The sequence below is a fragment of the Hypanus sabinus genome, chromosome 16, assembly GCF_030144855.1.
Source record: "Hypanus sabinus isolate sHypSab1 chromosome 16, sHypSab1.hap1, whole genome shotgun sequence".
Lineage (NCBI taxonomy): Eukaryota > Metazoa > Chordata > Chondrichthyes > Myliobatiformes > Dasyatidae > Hypanus > Hypanus sabinus.
Genome location: NC_082721.1, coordinates 35,045,265 through 35,062,354, shown reverse-complemented (window position 1 = coordinate 35,062,354; position 17,090 = coordinate 35,045,265).

Here is a 17,090-nt window from a genome sequence, read left to right as displayed (position 1 = left end):
CTTACTTTGAGACTGTGACCCTTGATTCTGGACTCCATCTAGAGAGAATATCCCTGTATCAAAGCACATTGGACCCTGCAAGAATTTTGTTCATTCTTCAAAGAATATAGTTTCCTCAATGTCTCCTCGTTTGGCAGATCTATTATTGAAGCTTGCAGACCCACTTATTTTGTCACTTAGCGCATCAAACATGGTCACAGTTTATAATCAATCAATAATTGGAATAGTTGTGTGCTCAGAGAGTTAACCCTCACACCATTAAAATTGGGAGCCTGAGATCTCTGTCCCCAAAAGCTTTTAGATTATCTGTCCCAGCAAAGGTATCAGGGGAAAAAAAAACTCCACATGCAAATAATGTCAACTAGTGACAAAGCAGATAAATATTAGAAAGTATTGTGGATTGTTAGGAATGACAAGGAGAATGTCAGAAAGACTGAGTGATGGAAGAACTAGAATTCATTCCTCAACCATCGTTTTCTGTGACGGGTGGCTCATTTGTCTGTAAATTGTTGGCAGGTTCTTTTAGATTGTAAGAATTGTACCTGTACTTTGGAAATCATTTGTAGTATATAAATCTTTTGGAATTCAGAATTTTTTTATGAATCAGAAATCATGTGTGAATTTTAAATGTTTGTTAAGGATTAAAAACAAAACAAACTGTTCTTAAGCATCCTTGTTAGCTGGAAGTATCTCCTTCTTGGTATAGAGGGGGATCCAACCACTCAAATGGTGTATATTGGTAGCTAGACCTTACCACAGATACTTGACAGGGAAGTAAGCTAGTCTTTGAAGAATAGGTTGATACAATATAACCTCCCTATAGTGTAGCTATCCACAGATACCTATATTAGTTAGTGCTATGTGGACTGTGAGCCAAATATCATCACAACATCTTGGCCTGGCCTGTGGATTCCCAGCTTTCCTCCACAACCTGAGTTGTTCTTATGGAAATCTTAGCAGTCCATTTCAACGTCCTGAGGCAGGCTAATTTTCTTTCAGATATTGAATACCCTTTACCATGTGAGATTATTGACATTCTGATTCCACTTCACAATGGGTGTTCAGCAGATTTACCACTTGTTTCTTCAGTCTTTTTTCCAATTTAACTATTTCTTAAATGTCAACTGTCCTACCTTGTAACCAAACAATGATATCTTTGAAGTTGGGGTCTAATAAAAAAATAAAATCACATTTAAAAGGGCAATCAAATAGAATTCTTTATTAGAACTGTCATTTCATTTGAAACTGCCATTGTGTTAGGTGTTGTGGGGAATATAGAAACAACTGGATGTACTAACATGCCAAAGTATGTATGTTCTGAAACCAAGGCCAGAATGATCGAAATAAGTCACAATGCAATTTAAGTACAAGAAATTCAAGTTGATCGGGATCAGATTTATCATCGCTGATATCAGATTTGTTATTTTGCCATTAAAATGGGAAGTACATGGGAATCCAAATTAATTCACCAATCCAGAAAGCCTCTGCAGTTTCAGATGACAGATTCTATCCCACAAGGCCTCAGTACAGAACCTGTTGGGGGTTGTGGGTGGTTAGAGGATGGAGCGTTAGTGTGAGAAATGCTTGGTGTGTAATTGGACTGTGGCATGTCCCTCTTTACAATACAGGCTACTCTTCCATAGCACTTCTGCAGTGTAGATATGCTGGAAAGCACCATATGAGTGCAAATCTTTCTTTCAAAGTTTCCCATCTGCTGCACTGCAATGAGTCCAGTGATCTCCTCACAATGAATGATCCATGCCTTTTAATCTGCTCCCTAGACCCTCTGAGAAACCTAGGATGAATACCAACAAATCCAGGGGATTTATTTGCTTTCAGTTCTTTTATCCTATTCAGGATTGCTATTTTATTTATATTAAAGTCATTCATTTTACTTTACCCCTGGGATAGGGCAAGTAAACAAATCCCTTGTGAAAATGTTTTGCTTTAAATCCCACTAAATATATTTGAAAGCTGAAATAGTTTGGTGCCTTGGGATATCCACAAATCTAATCACCAATAAGCAGCAAAACACAGGAAACTGTTTCAAACCTGATTTGCACAGGAGTCCCAATGTCTTGAAAGAGGTGATCCTGGGGAGACCAGCTTTGAGTTCATTTCCTTTTACTGAGAGGAGAAGAATCAAACAAGGCTCTTTATAAATAACCAATGTATCCCCATGCTGAACAGTACACCAGGGAATCCATGTGAAGGCAGCACAGTATTCAGCAGTGAGATCTCCACTGCTGGGGACAGTCATTGTTTTCATATTACATGTGAAGGAAAAGCTACTCGAGATTATTAGCGAAGAATTAGCAGCATCAAATTGGAAGTGACCTTAGATAATAGGATGCATTCCATGTTTAAACTGTAAATAATCTATAAAAGGCAACTTCAGTTCAGTGTGGTATATGTCAACTGTAATGGTAAATGAGTTAACTGTAACTGTAACCCCCCCTCCCCCCACTGCCATCATCTTGTTATTTACAATTTCAAAGAGGCCATCCACCTTTCCGGAAACACAAAATCCGTTAACAGTAAGGTGTTAGTGTTTTCATAGTCTCAGTGACTGACTTCTGGGGCTGACAGACGAGCAGGTTCGTTTGTTGTGCAGTGAACTAACTAACTACTGCCAAAAGTCACAGGATTCCAAAACTGGATACTGAATTTGAAAGGGGTCTTTGCAAACATAAGACATCAGGCACCGAGTGTCAGAGGAGAACTGCACGCTGCTGTTGCTGAACCAGTAGGTACCCAGTCCAGACATCACTCACTGAGGACAAGATTTAAGACAGGAACTTGAAAATCTCACTAGTCAGCACTGCCAGCAATGCTGAAAGCACTTCCCAGAATCCATGTTAAAAGTCTTTAAGATTACATATTACAGATGAAGATCATTTTTGGAGGAATAAAGGGCTTTAACCATGCCGATGGACACAATATCAGCTGATAAGGCTCCTTCTGCTCATCTTTTAATATATTAGTATCACTACTCAGCTTGACACTTATTTTCCAACCCTGGCAGCACGTGACAAGATAATCATGGCCTGTTAAAATACTGCCATTAACACAGTAGCCTCTACCAACCTGTACATCTGTTACTTCTAGTAAGTAAATTTACCATTGCAAACTCTAACTGAAAGCTGGTTTCAAAGATATCAAGCCACAGAACTGGAACACCAGCTCACTTCAGTGTTCTTCAGGTTTGTCTTTTCTGCTGGGATTATATAGACCTGTGCATATATTCTGTAGTTTGTTCTTATATAGCCTTCAGAATGGAGAACTGTACATGTAGCTGCAACCCAAAAGGACACTGACTAGGAGGAAGCAAAGTGGCAAAATGGAAGGCCTACCCTCCCTCCCATAGGTGCAGGTGGAGGTGTTTTACTGGCCAGGTGTGGGGATGGTTTGGGAGCAGGTGCTAACCAAAAGTTCTGAAGATCCTAGGTGCTCTTTCCCTATTTAGTTCAGTCATGGGCTAACAATCCCTATGAGTTGATGAGGATGTTGCAGTTATTCAGGAAGGCTTTGAGAACATGTTTGAAGTGTATCTTTGCCCTGGTGATATTTTGTGATGGAGCTCAGATTATAATGCTGGTTTTGGGAGTCAGATGAGTGATGTAGTCTGACCTTCAGAACCAGCCAAATGTAATTACAGCCTTAGTGCTGGGGATGTTGACTTGAGAGATTGGCCATCGACACTGCCTCACTTATTCTACAAGAGGGTTTGGAGGCTTTTGCACAGGCATTATTGGGATTGGATTTCCAGTGCTTCCAGGTGCCTGCTGTGCTGGGACACCCCAGAACATGGAAAGGGTTGCATTCCTGAGAACTGTTAGTAACCAGGACAGTTCACCAAATCCAATGACTGAACTGAGTTTCCAGGTGGCAGGAGGTTCCTGCAGCCCCAAAGCAGCTGGCAACTCCATCCCTCCCAAATGCCTATTCATATGCACCGCCAAACACAAGTCAGCCATTTGTAACCTGGTGAGGAGCTACAGGCAGTCCATATCTCTGAAGCATAATGGAGAATGAGGGACCGTCGCTACCCACTGCACTATAAGCTTTGTGCTGGGTTTGAGGTATGACCTTCAACCCCCTTTTCCCCAGACAGCTAAAGGCTCTGCTGGATCACTGAAGTTAATGGTGAATTTCATAATCAGTGGCAGTCTTAACCAAGAGGTGACTGCCGAGGATGGAAATTGGTTCACAACTTCAGGGTCCTGATATGGACCATTATGATTGGGTGGGTGGGTGTTGGTGTTGTACAGTGAATCAGAATCAGGTTTATTATCACTGACATACGTCATGAAATCTGGTGTTTATTGGCTCCAGTACAGAGCGATACATTAAAAATTACTGCAAGTTACGATAAGAAAATATCAATATATAGCTAGTCCAAAAAGAGAGCAAAATAGTGAGATAGTGTTAATGAGCTCTTGGACCATTCAGAGATCTGATGGTGGATTTGTTAGTAGATGCTCTTTGCTGGTATCTTTGTTGACAGAGCACCTTCAGAGACTAATAAGGCCAACTAGACCTATTAGTTTTTCATAACTTTCTCAGCATTTATACCCTGTGCATGGATGCCTTTGACAACAATAAACTTAAATTCAGCTAACTCTTACACATAGCAAGACCGTAGGGAACAACAGAGAGTTGCAGACACAGATCAATCTATCACAAAAACTAGCCAGACCTTCTTGCTGCCTTGGGAATGTGGCAAGAGTCCTTGATAAGGGTGGTTAGGACCCAAATACCGGAGTATCCAATGCAAGGATCAAGTCACGGTATCAAGCTGGTTGAGATCTGAGCACAAAACAAAATGCTAGATGATATCTCTAGGTGAGCTTACAATTGAGCACTGATACTTCATTCAGGTGCTCTTTAAACACCAAATTTTTGGCCCCAAAACATGATAACCGATTAGTGGAACAGGTCTGAACCTTTAAAGGGGATGTGTCAGCTACATATACTCCAGAGAGTTAGGACGTCTAAACACTGGAAGCTGGCACGGTTGGGTGTGTTTCATAACAGAACCCCCTCCTCTACAGCTGACTCCTGATGGCCCTGGCTGCTTGGAGAGATGGTAATGGTAGTTATGAATGAGAACTTGATCCAAGATATTTTTTCAGGCACCCAGCACCTTTCCTCGGGTCTGAAGCCTCCCCAGCCCATATGGTATGGCTGAACACCCCAAACAGTTTATGAGTCCAAAATTCTTCTCACTGTGAAGACCTGTTCCCCATCAATAAACCTGGGTAGCAGCGGGGTTGTTAGTGGTGGGGCTAAGGGACTGATGCTGGCAGGTTTTAATTTGAAGTTGTGGAAAGTGGGATTTATCTTCAGAGTCTTGGGGAGCTGCAAGGGGAAAGCCACTGGGTTTACTTTCTTGAGGAACTTGAAACGTCCAATGAACTTGGGCACCAACTTTTTAGACTCCACTCGGAGGCAAATCCAAAGTGAACAACCAGATCTGTTGCCCAGGCTGCAAAGCAAGTCCCCAGCTTCTCCTTTAATTAGCCTTGATTTTCACTTTCTGCGTAGAGTCCAGCAAAATCTCTGTTGCCCTAGACCATTCCTGCTTGCAGCTTTGGACAAGATCTTCAGCTGCAGGAACCCCAACCTCGGCCTCCTATTCCAAGAAGAGTTGTGGAGGAAACCCAAACTGGCACTCAAATGTTGACATCCCATGTGCGGAATGCTGTAAGGTGTTCTGGGTCAAATGGTCTTACCACTTATCAGGTCTTTCTGAGGCCAGGTATCTTAGGGTTATTCCAAATCTTGGTTGACTTGCTCCATTTGGCCATTGGACTGTGGGTGAAACCCAGACTAAAGACTTGCTGTTGTCCTAGTCAGCTTACAGAACACCCTCCAGAAATGTGATGTGCATTGTGGACCATGGTCAGTGGCAATGTCCACCAGATCCTGAAGACCTGGTCCAGGACAATTTCAGCCATCTCTGCTTGTCCAAGGCAATAAATTTGCAGGCCTTCAAAAAAACAATCGACAATTACCATGATAATGGACTTCTCCTTGGACGGTGGAAGACCCATGGAGATGGGCCCCCGTGGTCTGTCCAGAACAGGAGCAGCTCTTGAGGTTGGGTACAGGGCTCCTAGTTCCAGGCACACACCTCACATGCCTGTATGTATTACCGAACCTCATTCACCATTCTGGGCCACCAATACCTTCTCTTGGTGAACTGGAGGGTTCTGACAACTCCAGAGTGAGTGGTCATTCTTGACAAATGTTCCCACTGGAGTACCTGAGACTGGATAGAACTTGGGACAAACAACTGACCCAATGGACTGTTCTTAGGAATCTCCTCTTGCACTTGGGCCTTGCAAACAAAAGCGTGGACTCCCCAATGAGTTGGTGCTATCACCTTTGCTTGGGGCAAAATGGTGATAGGCTGCTCCTCTCATTGGAGTCCATCAAACTGATGCAACAAGGCATCTGGCTTCTGTTCTTAGATTCTTGTCGATAGTTCAGGATGAAATTAAGGCGGCTGAAGTAAAGGGACCTCCTGGCCAGACTGGAACTCAGTCTCTTGGCCTCCTGAATATAAGGCAGGCTCTTGTGGCCTGTTCAAATGATAAAAGGGTTCTTGGCCTCCTCAAGCCAATGATGCCATTCTTCCAAAGCTAATTTAACCACCAGTAGCTCCTAATTTCCGATGTCATTGTTTCTCTCTGCAGGAGATAGCTGCTTGGACAAGGATGCACATAATGCAGTTTACTGTCCAAAGGTAACTGTTGAGACAACACTGCACCCACTCCATTAACTGAGGTGTCCACCTCCATGATGAAGGCAAGGTTGGTGGAGCTAATATGAACCACTCTTTAAGCTCTACAAACGCTGCTTCAACTTCAGTAGTCCAGACAAAGGGGCCCGTGGATTTCTGAGTTAGAGCCATCAGCAGAGCTGCCACTGAGCTGAAGTTCCTGATGAACTCCCGGTAAAAATTAGCAAACCCCGAGGAATCATTGGACTTGTTTGACACTGGATGGTTGTGGCCAGTCTCTGACGGCCTGGGTCTTCGTAGGGTCCATCGTAAGATTGCCATTGGAGATGATAAAACCCAAAATTAAAATGGTCTTTGAGTGAATTTCAGACTTTTCCAGCTTGACATAAAGTCCATCATCTAGGAGCCACTTTAAAATGCCCCTGACATGAGTAACATGCTCCTCCATGGACTTTAATGTCACCCAAGTAGACGAAGGCATACTTACGGAGAGTATCCTAGAGCACGTCATTTTTAAAACCCTGAGGAGCTGCTAGAGTGTTTGCAAGGCCAAAAGGCATAACCAGGTACTCATAGTGCCCCATCAGGTTACTGAATGCAGTTAACCACTCATTACCTTCCTTTATACGGGCCAGATTCTACATACTCCACAGGTCTAGCTTTGCAAATACACTTGCCTCGAAGGCAGTATTCACGAGTGGAAAGGGGTAACAATTCTTGGTTGTTATGAGGTTTAATCCTCTATAATCTATATACGGCTGCAGACCCCCATCCTCCTTTTGTACAAAGAAAAAGCCTACACTGGCTGGTGAGATGGAGGGCTGAATGAATCCCATAGCAAGAGCTTCCTTTATATACTCCTCCACTTCACCGCTCTCTTGACCAGCATGCACATATAATCTACCTGTGGTGAACTACATATACCTGTCTGGACACGCCCCCTGCTGACTGCTCCTGTGGCTCCTCCCACAGACCCCGGCATAAAGGCGATCAAGGCCTGAGCCCGGCCTCTCAGTCTCCAGGATGTAGTATGGTGGTCACTCACTGCTTGTTCCTTCTTCCAGTCAATAAAAGCCGATATCTGGCCTTTACGTCTCAGAGTGAGTTATTGATTGTGCATCACTACCACACGGAGGACAAGTACCAAAGAGAAGATCTATAGCACAGTCATACGGTCAGTGTGGTGGAAGAATCAAGGCTTGCCCCTTGCTGAAGACCTCTTCCAAGTCCTTGAGCAGTCTGGGCGTTACAAGTTCTTCCAAACTTTCCTTCAAAGACAACTCCTAAGGCTTTTTAGGAGGCAGGGACAGTACAATCGACCTCCAAATCTCCTCCCCAGGTTCACTAGGCTCCTTTGTATCCTCAGGCAATGGCAAAGTGATGGCCCTTGCACCCCCAGGAACAGGATCCAAGGGCCTGTGTTCAGGAGCCTTTCCATTGGTTGGGACCTGGCTGCTGGATTCCTTAGGCTTCGCCGCAAGAGTTCCCAACTGCTTGGGCACCTCCTTGGTCTTCACCGGAACTAGAGATCCCCCCTCTCTAGTTCCAGTGCACCCCTGACTAGGGTTGGAATTGGCACAATTTTGTTGTCTGTCTTTGAGGGCAGCACTAGGTCTCCAGAAGGCTTAAGGTTACCTCACACTGAAATCTGCCCCCTTGCTGGTTTTTGGTCTCGGGAGATTCTGGGGGGTCGGATCCCCATGCCTCAACCATACCCCTTACAAAGACACCCTTCATTCTAATTCATGGATGGGTTATGCTGGGACAGTGGAGGGTTCTCAAGGATCAGGGGTATGAGTGGCAAGTCAATAATGTAAAAACTAATGTTCTCCACATGTTGCTCAATCCAGTGGCCCAGGCCAGGGCTCTTACAGTCAGAAGATAGATAATGAAGGCCACCTTTCTGAACTCCAAAGGGAACAGGGATTACTGAAGTTCGAACACTAATTGGCGTTGATTGAGGAAGCCCAGCACCAGAACCCGGGTTCCCATCAAATCTCTCCAGAGTCAGAAGATGTACTGGCTCTCCCAAGCGACTCTGGCTTCCTCCCGGAGGTCATGTATCTCCCAGCTCCATCTGGAAATCCTCTTGCTGTGCCTGCCTACTGGGTCCATGTTGGCTCAATCGTACTGCGATGAGAGACCTCGACAGGGATGGTTAGGACCCAAATGGCGGCGTATCCGAGGCAGGGATCAAGACACGGTATAAAACTGGAACAAGAACTGAGCACAAAACAAACCACTAGACAGTATCTCCAGTTGAGTTTATGATTGAGCACTGAAGTTCTGTTCAGGTGCTCTTTAAATACTCAATTCTTGGTGCTGACACATGTTTGCCAATTAGCAGGACGGTCCTTAACCCTTGCAGGGGCCACACCAGCTATCCATACTGCAGAGAGTTAGAGCATCTAAACCCCGGGAGCTGGCAGCATTGGGTGCATCTCATAACAGGGAAAACAGCCAACATAAACAAAGACCCCTCCCACCCTGGTCATTCTCACTTCTCCCACCTTCCATTGGGCAGAAAATGCAAAAGTTTAAAAACACACATCACCAGGTCGAAGTAGAGCTTCTATCCTCTTAATTGGACTTGTACAATAAAGGTGAACGCTTGACTTCTCAATTCTCCCTCTAATGGTCCTTGCACCATGTTGTCAATCTACGCAGCCCCTTTGTAACTATAACTCTATGTTCTGTGTTCTGTTATTGCTTTCTCCTTTGTTCTGCCTTTATTAGCTTATCTTTTGAAATAATTTGTATGGTCTATATGTAAAACAAAGATTTTCACGGTATCTTGGTATATCTGACAGTAATAAATTCCCACCATAAGTGGACAAATTTATTGTAAGTTATTGATTTATTGTAAATTTTACATAGTAAGGAATTTTCAATGTGAGGATATACTATGTATGTGTTTACCTTCTCCATATAACATTAAGCAGATTTTGATATTGCATCTATTTGAATGTTTCTGTGCTGTATGACTTCAAAGCAATCAACAGACCTTGGCATTATTCCTTTTGCTTTTTACTGAGTCACCATTTAAAATAGTTCACTCCTAGTAATGGTAAAAGTCCTTATCGTGGAGCTAGTTGCAACATACAGAAAGTTCACTCCGGTGGCAGGTGTACAAATAGTTATTGAAAGTCAGATACATTTGGCTGGCTCAGTACAGCCTAATCTTCTTGAAGAGGATGTTAGGCAATTCTTTTGAGTCTGCCTTTTATAATTTATCAGACAAAAGTAAACCAAATTGACAGACCGTGGTTTTGCCAGCCATGTGTTGATAAATTAAAGAATCATTAACTGTCTGCCATCCGGGTTGTGGCCACATTGCAAAGGAGAGATTCAAATAGATTTTTTAAAATTTCCTAATATATTTAATTAATGCCTTTCACAACCTTAGTATCTATATTGGGAAGCTTTCTTTCCCTCCTATTAAAAATAGACAAGGGCAGACTCAAAACAGGGATGGGTTCAGACTTGGGAACAAGAGGGTTTGGAATTTTCATGGGCCACTGCTTTGTTACAAAGTCCATCATTGTACACTCATCCACAAGTTTAAGATGTTTAGGATGCACTGTGATTTGGCTGTTTGCACTCAGAATTGGTTTGCCCGTGGAATACAGAGGGTCTTATTTCAACGCGAGGTCTATATCCGGTGGTGTTCCATGGGGATTTATCTATACTGGGACTTCCACTGTTTGTGAGGATTTTAGTAAAGCTTTTGATATTGTTCCACATCAATGCCTGTTAGCTAAATGTGACCATCTTGGCATCCGAGGCTTTACCAAGGATTGGATCAAAACCTTTCTAACTAAACAGCACCAGAAGGTACTAATCGACAGGCAATCCTCATCCATCTGTCCAGTGTTTCCAGGAGTACCACAGGGCACTGTCTTGGGCCCACTACTTTTTTTAACCTATATAAATGACCTTCCATCTTGTGTTACATCTGAAGTCAGACTGTTTGCAGATGACCTGATTCTGTACAGACCCATAAATTCTCCAAATGACTGCTGTGCTGTCTTTACGACAGTTATTTAGTTTATAATATTTTTGCTTAGTAATTCATTCGATAGTATTTTCTAGTTAGAATTAGAAGTGTTTAAAGTATATTCATTGCATGTAAAATATATCGGCATGCGATGACATCACATCCGGTTTCGCCGCGTCTTGTGGGAAAGTACCGGTTTGAAATTAGCGCGAGGGTGGGGGCTCACCACGAGGCACACCTGAGCAGAAGTTGTTTCGCAGGCATGAGAAATCACAGTGAGAGTAACGCTGTAAGTTAATAGATAATCGATATATTGAACTAAGATGTTAATGCCGATCCTGTTAGAAGTAACGACGGTCAATAATGTTTATGCTTTCGTTAGTTAAAGAGTTGCGGATAGTTTGCATGGAAGTGTATTTAAAGTAGTCAATGGAGCAGGTAAACTCTCCCTGTATACTGCACCTTAGTGTAATGTAGTTATAGTCACCTTTGCAAGTATTTACAATTGAAATGTGATATTAAGGAAGGAACAAATACTGTATCAATCTTGTATTGTTTTATCAACAGTTTTCACCATATGTTAATGTGAAGAGTGAACAGTAAATGGTTAATCTTACTGCGATCTGGTTCTTATTGACTGTGGTTTATCTCGACGTTTAATTCGGCGTTTCGTTACACGCGAAGGAGAACGTTACAACTGCAATACCCTTCAACAAGACATTAACTCGTTGTGCAAGTGGGAGTCCTCCTGGCAAATGAAATTTAACATCTCAAAGTGCTACATTATGAGAATGATCCACCAGAAAAAACTTTTACCATCATCAGTACTTCATGGGAAACGTTGCACTCCAGGAAGTAAAACATCACCCCTACTTGGGCATTGAACTGTCAGATAACCTTAGCTGGGCAAAACACATCAAACAAACCATTTCAAGTTCCAACAAAATCCTTGGCCTTCTACAGCGTAACTTTTGGATTTGCTCAAAAACCACAAAAGAAATTGCTTATAAAACTCTTGTCCATCCAAGACTTGAATACTGTAGTGCCATTTGCGATCCCTACCAAACCATTCACATCAATGACCTTAAGAAAGTCCAGAGGAGAGCTGTGAGGTTTGTAACCAGTGATTATAGAAAGGCCTATAGTGTTACTGATATGCTTCTTGATCTCAAAGATGCCGCTCAATAGCCAGGCTTACTACAATTTACAAGGAAACTCATTCATTCACTCCATCCAACATTAGTCACCTTTTGTGTAACCAGAATAACAGACCAGCAAAACCAATCCCTGAACTACAAGACCATCCAGACCAACAAGGACTGCTACCGCTACTCACTGTACCCTAGGAACATTCCAGTTTGGAACTCCCTGCTGCCGCACATTAAATCTGCCACTGACAGTAAAACTTTCAAGTCGCTGCTTTTAAACACCGCAATTTAAATTACAACTGCATGCATGAGGGACTGCACGTTTATAGACCAGCAGCGACTATTGGTGCAGTATGGACAAGACAAGAGATATATGAACAGCATGTAACTTGGCTGAAAATGTAGATGGGTGGCTTAGAAAGTTTGTTGGTGCTGTGGATTGTGTAGAAGGTTGCCAAAGGATACAGTGAGATATGGATCAGTTGCAGAAGTGGGCAGAGAAATGGCAGATGGAGTTTAATCCAGACAAACGTGAAACATTACACTTTGGGAGATCAGCCAGGAGTCTTAACAGTAAACACAAGAGATTCTACTGATGCAGGAATTCCAGAGAAATACACACAGAATTCTGGAGAAACTCAGCAAGTCAGATAGCATCTATGAAAGTGAATAAACAGGCTGAGACCCTCCATCAGGACTGGACCAGTGTTGAGGAATCCTAGTGACCAAATCTTTAGCTCTCTGAAAGTGGCTGAACAAATTGACAGGTGGTAAAGGAAGCTTCTGGGGTGATTACTCAAGACATGGAGTTCTAGATTCCGGAAGTTTTGTTGCAGCTTTATAAAACTCTTCTTAGGGCACATCTGGAGTAAACATTCATTTCTGGCCTCCCCATTACAGAAAGGGTATACAGGCTATAGAGAGGGTTCATAAGACCATTAGATAGCAAGACCATAAGATGTAGGAGCAGAATTTGGTCATTCAGCCTATTGAGTCAACTCCACCATTCCAACATGGCTGATTTATTATCTCTCTCAGCCTCATTCACCTGCCTTCTCCTCATAATCTTTGATGCCCTGACTACTGTCATGAATCCCGTGACAAGTTGAAAAGGGCCAGCAGAAATGGAACACACCTGGAGTATGGTTTACTATAAATTAAGACTATATTTGTTACTACTACTGATGTTTAAGTTGGCAGCTTTAGTTGTTCTTGCTTCAGAAGTCTTTAGAGTCACTTCGTGTGAACCCCACACAGACACAGATGGACAGAGCCCCTTCTAGGGAACGGTCTACTAATCCACGGCACGGGTTCACCACCAGCAAACCCCCACAGGCAAGCTCTTACCCACACTGGTAATCATGGGTCAAAATTAATCAGTCCGTGGCCTCCACCCTCGTGGTAGTCTTAAACTCCACCAGTGGTTTCTCGGGTAGCTTCCACAATTCTCCCATGTCTTGTCTCCTCTGCCGTTATCAGACCAACAGCCTCAACTTTTTATATTCCATCCGGAATTCTAATTGTCCGTTAGCTCAACCGCTCTGAGCTGTTACCATGGAGACTTCTCAACTCGTGTCTCAGCTGGCGCCATACTCTTTCTCTCAAGGTTACAATTAAAAGTGTTATCAAAACCAAGTCAGAGTACTCTCTCTCTCTTTTAATTGCCTCCTTGTTCGTTAGACTGCTGAATTTTCTAGCAGTTTATCACCTGCGTGACACTAGTCAGGAATCTATCAACCTCTGCTTTAAGTATACCTAATGACTTGGCCTCCAAATCGTCTGTGGCAATGAATTCCACAGATTCACCACACTCTGTCTGTGGAAATTATTTGTTATCTCTATTCTAATGTGTGTCCCTCTATGCTGAGGGACTGCCCTCTGGACCTAGATCCCCCATTATAGGAAACATCCTCTCCACATTCTCTCTATCTAGGTCTTTAAATATTCACCAGTTTTCAATGAGTTCCCCCCCCCCCCACATTCATCTAAATTCCAGTGAGTACAGGCCAAGCTCCATCAAACATTCCTCAGATGTTAACTGTTTCATGAACCTCCTCCGGATCATTTCTGTGCTCTGAGGAGAGGTTGGACAACCTGTGGTTTGTATTATCTGGAGCAGCAGAGGCTGAGGCGGGATCCAGTAGAAGTTTGTAAAAATTCTGAGAGCAGAGATAGATAGCCAGTATCTTTTTCCCCCAGAGTTGAAAAGCACTTAAAGTGAGAAGGAGAATTTCAAAAGATGTGTGAAGCAATGTTTTTTTTTACACAGAATGGTGGATGCACCGTCTAGGATGGTGGTTAAGGCAGATACAATAGAGCTGTTTAGGAGGCCTTTAGAAAAGCACATGAATAGGCAGACAACGGAGAGTCATAGACCGTGTGCAGACAGAAGAGATTAGTTTAATTAGTTTGGCACAACATTGTGGGCTACAGGGCATTTTCCTTTGCTGCACTGTTCTAAATTCACAAAACTGGAGTGGAATTCTAGAAAACAACCCATTAAAAACAGTGGAAAATTACTTAAATCTACGGGATAAAAGTAGAATTTAATTTCAGCATAATTAAGCCACCATAAGGGAAGAAGGGGTGCAACTTAGGGAGAGAGGGAGAGAGGGAAAGGGGGAGAGAGGGAGAGAGGAAGAGGGAGAGAGAAAGGGAGAGAAGGAGACAGGGAGACAGGGAAAGAGGGAAGAGAGATAAGGAGAGAGGGAGAGAGAGAGGGAGGGAGCGGGAGAAGGAGAGAGAGAGAAGGAGAGAGAAAGGGAGAAGGAAAGAGAAAGAGAGAGAAGGAGAGAGAGAGAGATGGTCATGGAGATAGAGAGAAGAAGAAGAAATGAGAGAACAGTAGAGGAAATGAGGCCAAGAGAGGTAGAGGGGGTTGAAATACAAAGAGAGGGCATGAGAACAACAAACTGCCAGTGCATGGAGCATGCAAGCTGGATTTGAGTGGATAGGTACACGGATGGTAAGGGTTCGGAGTAGGTCAATGGGAATAGGCAGTTTAAATGGTTCGGCCCAGACTAGATAATCTGAAGGGCCTGATTCTATGCTGTATCTTTCTATGGTTTAATGAAAGAGATGAGGGAAAGAAAGGGTGATACAGAGAGAGAGAGAGTGAGAAAGCAAAAAAAAGAAATGAGAGAGAGGGAGAAGAGGGAGAATTAATAGAAATAGAGGGAGTGAGAAGGAGATAGAGAGTGGGGAAGGCAAGAGAATTGAGAGCAAACGAGAGAGAGAGGTAAGAATGGGAGACAAGTGAAACGAAAGAGAAATAATGATCAGATTTGTTTATTGATACAATAAAGCAGTCTCTGAAACTTTAGCTAATCTCAGCTAAATCTTTACCACTTTTATCTAAATCTATGGAGGAGAGAATAGAGACAATCAGACAGAGTGACATTCCTGAGCTGCTATTGAAAACTGTATTTCAACTTGGCCATTCAGTCTGTCCTTTGTAGTTATGTCTCTCACTTCATCTGGGAGAAGTGGAAACACAGGTAAAACAGCAGGTTAATTAAGAGTGAGGGGGTGATCTCAAAAACACTGTTCAAGCCCATTTCAGCTGATCTTAATTTGTCCAGGTAATTGGCTGATTATTATTGTGTCACAGTCTTGGAATTGTCAGGTAGCATCAGAAAACCACTCTTCGTCCGGCTCCCACAAGCCACCCTACAGCATCTCAGAGAGAGATGGAAGTTTATTGTTATTGTGCTGCATGTGATCCTTTTATTTGTCAGTAGGGGGAAGCTTAGACTGGCTGTTCCACTACTGGTCAGTCTGTGTTTATCCCCACATGATAGATATTCAGCCAAAAAACTCGTTGCTAACCCCAGCTTTCTAGCACAGCAGCATGCCCTTTCCAAAGGGGCAGAGGTGTTTGTGACAAAGTTAAACTTCTAACCAGTACTACTTGCTCAGCTTCTTGTTGTCAACAAGTAAAGAATGAAGTCTTGTAGACCCATATTTAATCAACATATATCAATGGGGTTACGTTAATTGGCCTGCATCAAACCAGACAACACTGGATAAGTTATTTGCACCATTCTGACTGAGTTCAAGGAAGCTGCAAACCAGTCTGATTGTGTCACTCACCACATCAAACATGGTTACAGGTATAGTTGATCAATCCATAGTTGAGATATCTGTGTATTCAAGAGAGTCAGCCCTCAAAGAATTAACTTTGGATGGCTGGGATCTTTGTCCCCAGAAGCTTTTAGACCATCTGTTTGAATTACTTTGTCCCAGGAAACACATCTGAAAAACATCATACGTAGATAATGTCAACTAATAGCAAGACAGTATAAACGTTAGAAAGCATTTGGAATTGTTTCAGATAAGGAGAATGATAGAAAGTTGGAGGTGACAGAAAGAAGAACTAGAATTCATTCCTCAATCTTCATTTCTGCAACAGACAACTCGTTCGTCTGCTTTTCATTGGTATGTTTATTTTGTTCATAAGAATTGAACCAGTGTTTGGAAATCCTTTTTACTTTATACAACTTTTGGAATTTGGGTATTTTTTATAAATCAGAAATCCTCTGTGAGTTTTAAACTGTATTAAGAACTATTTGTCTAATTTTAACCATGTATCATTAAAAATAAAACAAACTGTGTTAAACTACTTTGTTAGCTGGAAGTATCTCCTCCTTGGTAGGGAGGGGGAATCCAGCACTCAGACTGTAGGTTTTGGCAGCTAGACCTCACTGCAGAGGCTAGACAGGGAAGCAAGCTAGTCAACACCCTATAGTGAGGGTACTCTTAGATACCTATAGCAGTTAGGGTTGAAAATCTCCTTTTGAGTTTAGGGATTTGTGGAGGGTGAGCCCAATACCATCACACCAGGTTCACCATCTGCTATATACTGTAGAAGGACATAACACAAAGTAGTAGCCTTGGTCTATGCTCCAGACCAATGGAGTGGTCAGAAAACATTTAGAAAACTTTGCTTGTCGTGGTTATTTGAGGGAATAGTGTAAAGCAGTACTTCTGAAATTGTGCTATCCAACATAAAACCTGAGACACCCTCCCAGTGGAGGTATGTCGATGGATATGTTTCAGTAACTATACTGGTGCAGATGGTATCGACATTCAGATCTTCCTTTTTTTCACAAGGTGTTTGTGTGGATACCAGTAGTTTCTCCTTTTATATACTCTTAGTCACAAATGGAGGCTGGAGCTTAGGATGATGGCACCTAAC